Source organism: Pantherophis guttatus, chromosome 3 (genome assembly GCF_059756535.1).
Source record: "Pantherophis guttatus breed Tessera chromosome 3, ASM5975653v1, whole genome shotgun sequence".
NCBI lineage: Eukaryota > Metazoa > Chordata > Lepidosauria > Squamata > Colubridae > Pantherophis > Pantherophis guttatus.
This window is the reverse complement of record NC_142065.1, coordinates 9337970-9345287: the sequence shown is the minus strand read 5'-3', so window position 1 is coordinate 9345287 and position 7318 is coordinate 9337970. Positions and strand designations below refer to the sequence as shown.

Here is a 7318-nt window from a genome sequence, read left to right as displayed (position 1 = left end):
ATTCATATTTATGACAGTTACAATGTCCCAGGGTCATGTGATCACATCTTGCAACCTTCTGACAAGCAAAGTCAAATGGTGAAGCCCAGATTCATTTAACAACCATGTTCTTAACTTAAGAACTGTAGTGACTGACTTAGCAACTGTGGCAAGAAAGGTCATAAAATCAGACAAAATTCATTTAACAAATTTCTCACTTACCAACAGGAATGTTGGGCTCAATTGTGGCCGTAATTTAAGCACTACCTGTATTGGGCTGGAACCACCAGCTGAAGGGGAGGGGGCCCTGCCAGGAGTAAAGAGAGTCTGGCTTAGAATCCAGATGATGATTAGATAAACTAGTTCTACTTTATGTTAAGACTAAGTTAACAGAATATTGCAAGTCTGAAAATTCTGCCATCACTTTTGACTGCTTGGTTCATTAAGGTGGGTCTTTCCTAATTTTCTTTTTCGGTCCATTAAGCCACTGGGGGTTCCTGTCTCTTTTTTCTCATTGTTTGCAATACAGCATCTCCCCTCATCCCCGAAATCATCCCCATGTTTATAGATGCTAAGTTCTGAAAAACACTGGAGGTGGGTCACTCAGTGCTAGACAGAGGAGCAGTGGTGGTGGAGTCAAGTGAGTAATCAGCCTAGAATTGTTACATTCCTACAAATAGTCTAAGCCAGTGTTTCCCAAACTTGGCTATTTTAAGATGCATGGACTTCAACTCCCAGAATTCCTCAACCAGGCATACTGGTTGGGGAATTTTGGGAATTGAAGTCCATGCATCTCATTGGCTATCTTCCAAGCCACTCTCCTCATCCCATCTCCGTCAGATCACAGGAATGTTCCCCCTCCTCCCATCTCCGAGGAGACAGAATCTTCAAAGGAATTAAGTAGGCAAAAGTTCAAGCTTCTCCTCTCCTATTCATATGTCAGCGCTGGAACACTGACAGCAACACTGAAGCTTTCAAGAGGGCTTCGGCCAGGTCAGCTTCAGGGTTGACATCTTGTGAATAGGCAATGAATAGGCAGGAATAATAAACCAGGTTCACTGGAACCTAATGTGTGACCCCGATCAGTGACGGTATTCTACCGTGCGAACTGGAAGCGGCGGCTGCTGGAGGCTCCGCCCACCCTCCCGGACGTCATTGCATCCCGTTTTTGACGCTCTGCGCATGCGCGGAAGATCCTGCATGCACACTCTCACTTTTGCGAACCGGTAGCGAAGGTAAGTGAATACTACCCCTGGCCCCAATCCTTCCTGCCCCGACATATTCTAGACTTTTCCAATTCAGCATCCAGCAGAAGTTCAAGCTTCTCCAACATTGCAGAAAAGCAAGTTTTGCAAAATCCGGTGAACTTTTTCTAGTAGCCCAGAAAGCTTTCCAGTAAGGCTGATAGTAATTCCGGACTAGATTGTGACTATCTCTACAAGGGTGCAGTTCCGTTGAGATCATTTACTAAAAGGAAATATGCAGTTGTTGTTCTAGGAATTTCATTAACAGGACTTGGCCCTGTCCAAGGTCCTGATGTTCTTTCTGTTTAGAACAGTGTTTCTCAACCTTGGAAGCTTGAAGATGGGTGGACTTCAACTCCCAGAATCCCCCAGCAGCGCTGCTGCTGCACCCACAACTCCTGGAGGCAAGCTGTCCCACTGATTAATTGTTCTCACTATTAGGAAATTGGTTCTCTCCTTGATTAATTTCCATCTATTGCTTCTTGTCCTGCCTTCAGGTGCTTTGGAGAATAGGTTGACCCCCCCCCTTCTTTGTGGCAGCCTCACAATGATATGACTGCTATCATATCACCCTTAGTCCTTCTTTTCATTAAACTAGACCTACCCAATTCCAGCAACTGTTCTTCAGTCCCTTTATCATCTTTGTTTGCTTTTCTCTGTGCTCTTTCTAAGATATCTTGGTTTCCATAGAGAAGGCAGAATACACAATGCAACCTCAATTAAAGGACCTCAATACAATGGACTTTACATGCAGCAACCAGATTTTGTTGGTAGTTTACACCAAGAGTGTCAAACTCAAGGCCCGCGGGCCAAATCCGGCCCATGGCATACTTAGATCTGGCCCACGGGGCTGCCCTGGAATCAGCGAAGGATCGGCCTGCGGTGCCTCTTCCAGCTAAAACCCATGCAGCCCTCCCGAGCTCTGTTTTCAGTGGAAGAGGGTTGCAGGAGGCAGTCGCAGCCGGAAATGGAGCTCAGGAGCCTGTTTTTGCTGGCAGAGTGCTCGGGCCAACACAGGTGCCCACGACACAAGTGTCATCAAGCTGGGTTGCCCCCAGTTCGCACCGGTTCTATAGAACCGGTAGTAAAACCAGCGGGAGGCTCCACCCACTGAACCCGATGTCATCAGAATACTTCTGCGTATGCGCACGGCCCCGTTGCGAACCAATAGTAAAGGTAAGTAGAACCCACCCCGGGAAACCCACCTTAGCCACACACACACACGAGGTCAAACATAACCCTGATGCGGCCGTCAATGAAATCGAGTTTGACACCCCTGGTTTACACCATTGGCATAATGATATCATTATGCAAAAGTCAGCAATAAATAATTTGAGTCTTTCATGTGACGATGCTATCATACAATAATGTACATTTCCACAATGATCACTCTCTATTTAACAGACATTTAGCAATAATGGACATTCCCTGTCCGCCCGTAGGTCTGACAAATTGAGGTTTCAGAGCATGATTATATTTTTGTATAATATACATTTAATTCTATGAATTATTCATACATTCTATAAATTATTTTTAAATTCTCATTCCTAAATTCTATAAATTATTTATACGTTCTCATTCATAAATACTGTACATTATTTATACATTCTCATTCATAAATACTATAAGTTATTTATAAGTTCTCATTTACAAATACTATAAACGTTTGTACACTCAATACGTCTAAATTCAATTCATCAACTAAATAAATAAGGTATCATTGCTGTTATTTTACGCTACATATTAAACCGGCAGTAGCTGCTACTCCTTGAACTGACTTGGCTGAGCACAATGTGTACAATTTCTGTGGTTGATTGACAGCTACGTTTGCACAATACAACTAGTTCTCAACTACAATTGAGACCCAATGTCCATTGTTATGTAAAATGGTTGTTAACTGAATCATGCCCAATTTTACAACCTTTTTTTTTTTTGCCACGGTCCTTAAGCAAATCGCTGCGGTTGTTATGCGAATCACACAGTCATTAAGCAAATCCAACTTCTCCTGTTGACTTTGCTGGTTGGAAGCCATCATAAACACATGCCAGTTGCCAAGCGTCCAAATTTTGATCATGTGACCATGGGGATGCTGCAATGGTCATAAGTGTGAAAAATGGTCATAAGTCACTTTTTTTCCAGTGCCGTTGTAACTTCGAACAGTCACTAAAAGAACTGTTGTAAATTGAGGACTACCTACAAAAAAAAAGCCAATACAGTTCTAGACTGCATTAACAGAGGGATAGAATCAAGATCATGTGAAGTGTTAATACCACTTTATAACACCTTGGTAAGGCCACACTTGGAATATTGCATCCAGTTTTGGCCACCACAATGTAAAAAAGATGTTGAGACTCTAGAAAGAGTGCAGAGGAGAGCAACAAAGTTGATTAGGGGACTGGAAGGTAAAACATATGAAGAACGGTTGCAGGAATTGGGTGTCTGGTTTAATGAAGAGAAGGACCAGGGGAGACATGATAGCAGTGTTCCAATATCTCAGGGGCTGCCCCAAAGAAGAGGGAGTCAAGCTATCCTCCAAAGCACCTGAGGGCAGGACAAGAAGCAATGGGTGGAAACTAATCAAGGAGAGAAGCAACTTAGAACTAAGGAGAAATTTCCTGACAGTGAGAACAATTAATCAGTGGAACAACTTTTCTCCAGAAGTTATGGATGCTCCAACACTGGAGGTTTTTAAGAAGATGTTGGATAACCATTTGTCTGAAGTGGTGTAGGGTTTCCTGCCTAAGCAGGGGGTTGGACTAGAAGACCTCCAAGGTCCCTTCAAACTCTGTTATTCTATCCTAAGATAAATGACAGATAGAGAGAGAGAGAGAGAGAGAGAGAGTGAGAGAGAGAGAGAGAGATGAGAAAGAGAGAGAGAGAGGATAGATAGATGAGAGAGGCAGACAGACACACATAGAGATAGATAGATAGATAGATAGATAGATAGATAGATAGATAGATAGATAGATAGATAGATAGATAGATAGATGATAGATAGATAGATAGATAGATAGATAGATAGATAGATAGATAGAGATAGATAGATAGATAGATAGATAGATAGATAGATAGATAGATAGATAGATAGATAGATGGATAAGAGAGAGAGAAAGAGAGAGAAATGATTTTTTTTTTTGCATGGTTCTTCTATTTATTTACTTGAATGGGAAGCTGGGTGATTGCAAAGTTGAACACCAGACTGTATTTCTCTGTCAATTAAAATGAGGACATTGTCAGAGAGCATTCTCTTTCCAACCCTGTCCTAATTCTTCTCCCTTACTGAAAGAAATATGAAAATGGTTAAAAATGATATTTGCTTTTACCAATTTCTATCACATTTTCTCCCTTTTTAATTTCTCTCTTTTGGTTATAATATATATATGCCCACCTCCAACCTTGCAGTAAATCATCTTTGTCATCACAATTAAGATTGGATTACCTTCTTGAGCAAAAGTTGTTTTTTCTTCCAACTACCTGATTCAGGGAAGGGAAAATTCAAGAGGACTAGAAGCAAAGGTTGCATCATTATTTCAAAAAGCTGCCCTTGTCCTTCCCTGGGATAATTTTTTTTTTCCCTAAGTAGAAAATATTTAACCTCACTTAAGGAGAAAAACGATTTCTTAAATTAATGGTGGCATGTTCTCCGTAAGGTAAAAAGCTCATTCTCTCTGTGTACTCAAGCGGAAGAAGCAGCCGTAAATAGGAGCTGGAGAACAATTTACCGTTCTTAGACTAGGAACCCAGGGAAGAAAATCAAAAAATACTTTGGGGTCGGTTTCAGCGTAAAGGAAGAGTAGAGCAATATCCTTTCTGCTCCTCTCTGCAATCTCCAGACCCAAACCATTTCGGAAAAGAGAACGGATGGATAACATTTCTTTCGTAGACTAGAGCAGAGAAATTTCAGTCCAGTTTCTTTCTTTCTTTCCTCAGTGACTAAATGGATGTTTCTAGGATGCTCACAAGAAGATGAAGAGGTCACTCACTCCTGCTCTTATCCCCTGGTATGAAGGAAGGGGAGGAAGGCTGTTCCAAAACCAGAGATGGCCTTTTCTAGAAGAGAGGAGAGCAGGGGAGGGGGAGGGGGGAGGGGAGGGGAGGGGAGGGGAGAGGAGAGGAGAGGAGAGGAGAGGAGAGGAGAGGAAAGGAAAGGAGAGGAGAGGAGAGGAGAGGAGAGGAGAGGAGGGAAGAGGAGAGAAGAGAAGGGGAGGGGAGAGGAGAGGAGAGGAGAGGAGAGGAGAGGAGAGGAGAGGAGAGGAGAGGAGAGGAGGGAATAGGAGAGAAGAGAAGGGGAGGGGAGGGGAGAGAAGAGGAGAGGAGAGGAGAGGAGGGAAGAGGAGAGAAGAGAAGGGGAGGGGAGGGGAGAGAAGAGAAGAGGAGAGGAGAGGAGAGGAGAGAAGAGGAGAGGAGAGGAGAGGAGGGAATAGGAGAGAAGAGAAGGGGAGGGGAGGGGAGAGAAGAGGAGAGGAGAGGAAAGGACAGGGGAGAGGAGAGGAGAGGAGAGGAGAGGAGAGGAGAGGAGAAAAGAAAAGAAAGGATAGGGGAGAGGAGAGGAGAGGAGAGGAGAGGAGAGGAGAGGAGAGGAGAGGACAGGGGAGACGAGAGGAGAGGAGAGAAAAAAAGAGGAAAGGAAAGGATAGAGTAGAGTAGAGTAGAGTAGAGTAGAGTAGAGGAGAGGAGAGGAGAGGAGAGGAGAGGAGAGGAGAGGAGAGGAAAGGAAAGGAGAGGAGAGGAAAGGACAGGGGAGAGGAGAGGAGAGGAAAGGAAAGGACAGGACAGGGGAGAGGAGAGGGGAGAGGGGAGGGGAGAACAGGGGAGAGGACAGAACAGTGGAGAGGACAGGAGAGGAGAGGAGAGGACAGGGGAGAGGGGAAGGGACGGGACGGGATAAGACAGGACAGGACAGGAGAAGCTCAGGGTTGAACTGTGGAGTTCTTGATGCTCTCTTAATTTGTTTGTTGTTGTTGTTTTTCCTTACAGAGATTTCATTACCTGAATGACCAGTCGTGGTGACTGAAGGGTTTGCTCCAAACTGATGTTACCAGGCTGGGTAATGAAATGTCTACAAGCCAACAACCAAACTCAGAGAGCATCAAGAACTCCACAGTTCAGCATCAGAGGCCAATGACACAGATGAATGACACGGATTTCTAAAAGCCAATGGACTACCTACCTCATAGGCCGGTTGTAGGAGAAAGTTGAAGGCCAAGCTGTGGTTTAGGCTGCCTGGAGCTCATGGAAGAAGCCCGGGACAGAAATCTGGACAAAGTGCAGATAGTCCTCGACCTGCAGCAGTTCATTTAGTGACTGTTCAGAGTTACAGCACCACTGAAAAAAAAGTGACTTCTTACCAATTTTCTCACTTATGATTGTTGCAGCATTTCCACAGTCACAAGATCAAAATTCAGACACTTGGCAGCTGAATCATATTTATGATGGTGGCAGTGTCCAGGGTCATATGATCCCTCTTTTGGGACCTTCTGGGAAGCAAAGTCAACGGGGAAGCCAGATTCATTTAACAACCGTGTTACAAACGTTACAACTGCAGTGATTCAAGAAAGGTTGTAAGATGGGGCAATGAATACATAAATATTCATTTTGAGAAGCCCAGCTTCTCAAAAGAAGGTTTCAGAGGCTGAAAAAAGCTTCAGAAAAGAAGCCCCCAAACAGAGTTTCAGGGGCTTTTTTTCTGAAGCTCTGTTTCGGAGGCTTTCAGAGGCAGAAAAGGAAGTTTTTTTCTGAAACAGAGTTTCAGAAGTTTCAGAGGCAGAAAAAAAAGCAAAAAAAAAAAAAAAAAGCAAGGCACAGAGCTCACAACCAAGGAACCAGAGGTGGGTTTCAGCAGGTTCTGACCAGTTCTGGCGAACCGGTAGCAGAAATTTTGAGTCGTTCGGAGAACCGGTAGTAAAAATTCTGACTGGCCCCACCCTATCTATTCTCTGCCTCCCAAGTCCCAGCTGATCGGGAGGAAATGGGGATTTTGCAGTAACCTTCCCCTGGAGTGGGAAGGGAATGGAGATTTTACAGTATCCTTCCCCTGCCACGCCCACCAAGCCACGCCCACAGAACCGTTAGTAAAAATTTTTGAAACCCTCCAC

At 44.1% G+C, this 7318-nt stretch overlaps 1 long non-coding RNA gene across 1 annotated transcript; it reads left to right on the top strand.

Moving 5' to 3' along the window:
• The first annotated feature begins 1125 nt into the window (after nt 1–1125).
• LOC148114488 (uncharacterized) lies at nt 1126–6476 on the top strand. The gene is made up of 3 exons (XR_015733628.1): nt 1126–1214; nt 5154–5224; nt 6201–6476. It is a non-coding gene; the product is annotated as an uncharacterized LOC148114488 (long non-coding RNA).
• Nucleotides 6477–7318: the final 842 nt, after the last annotated feature.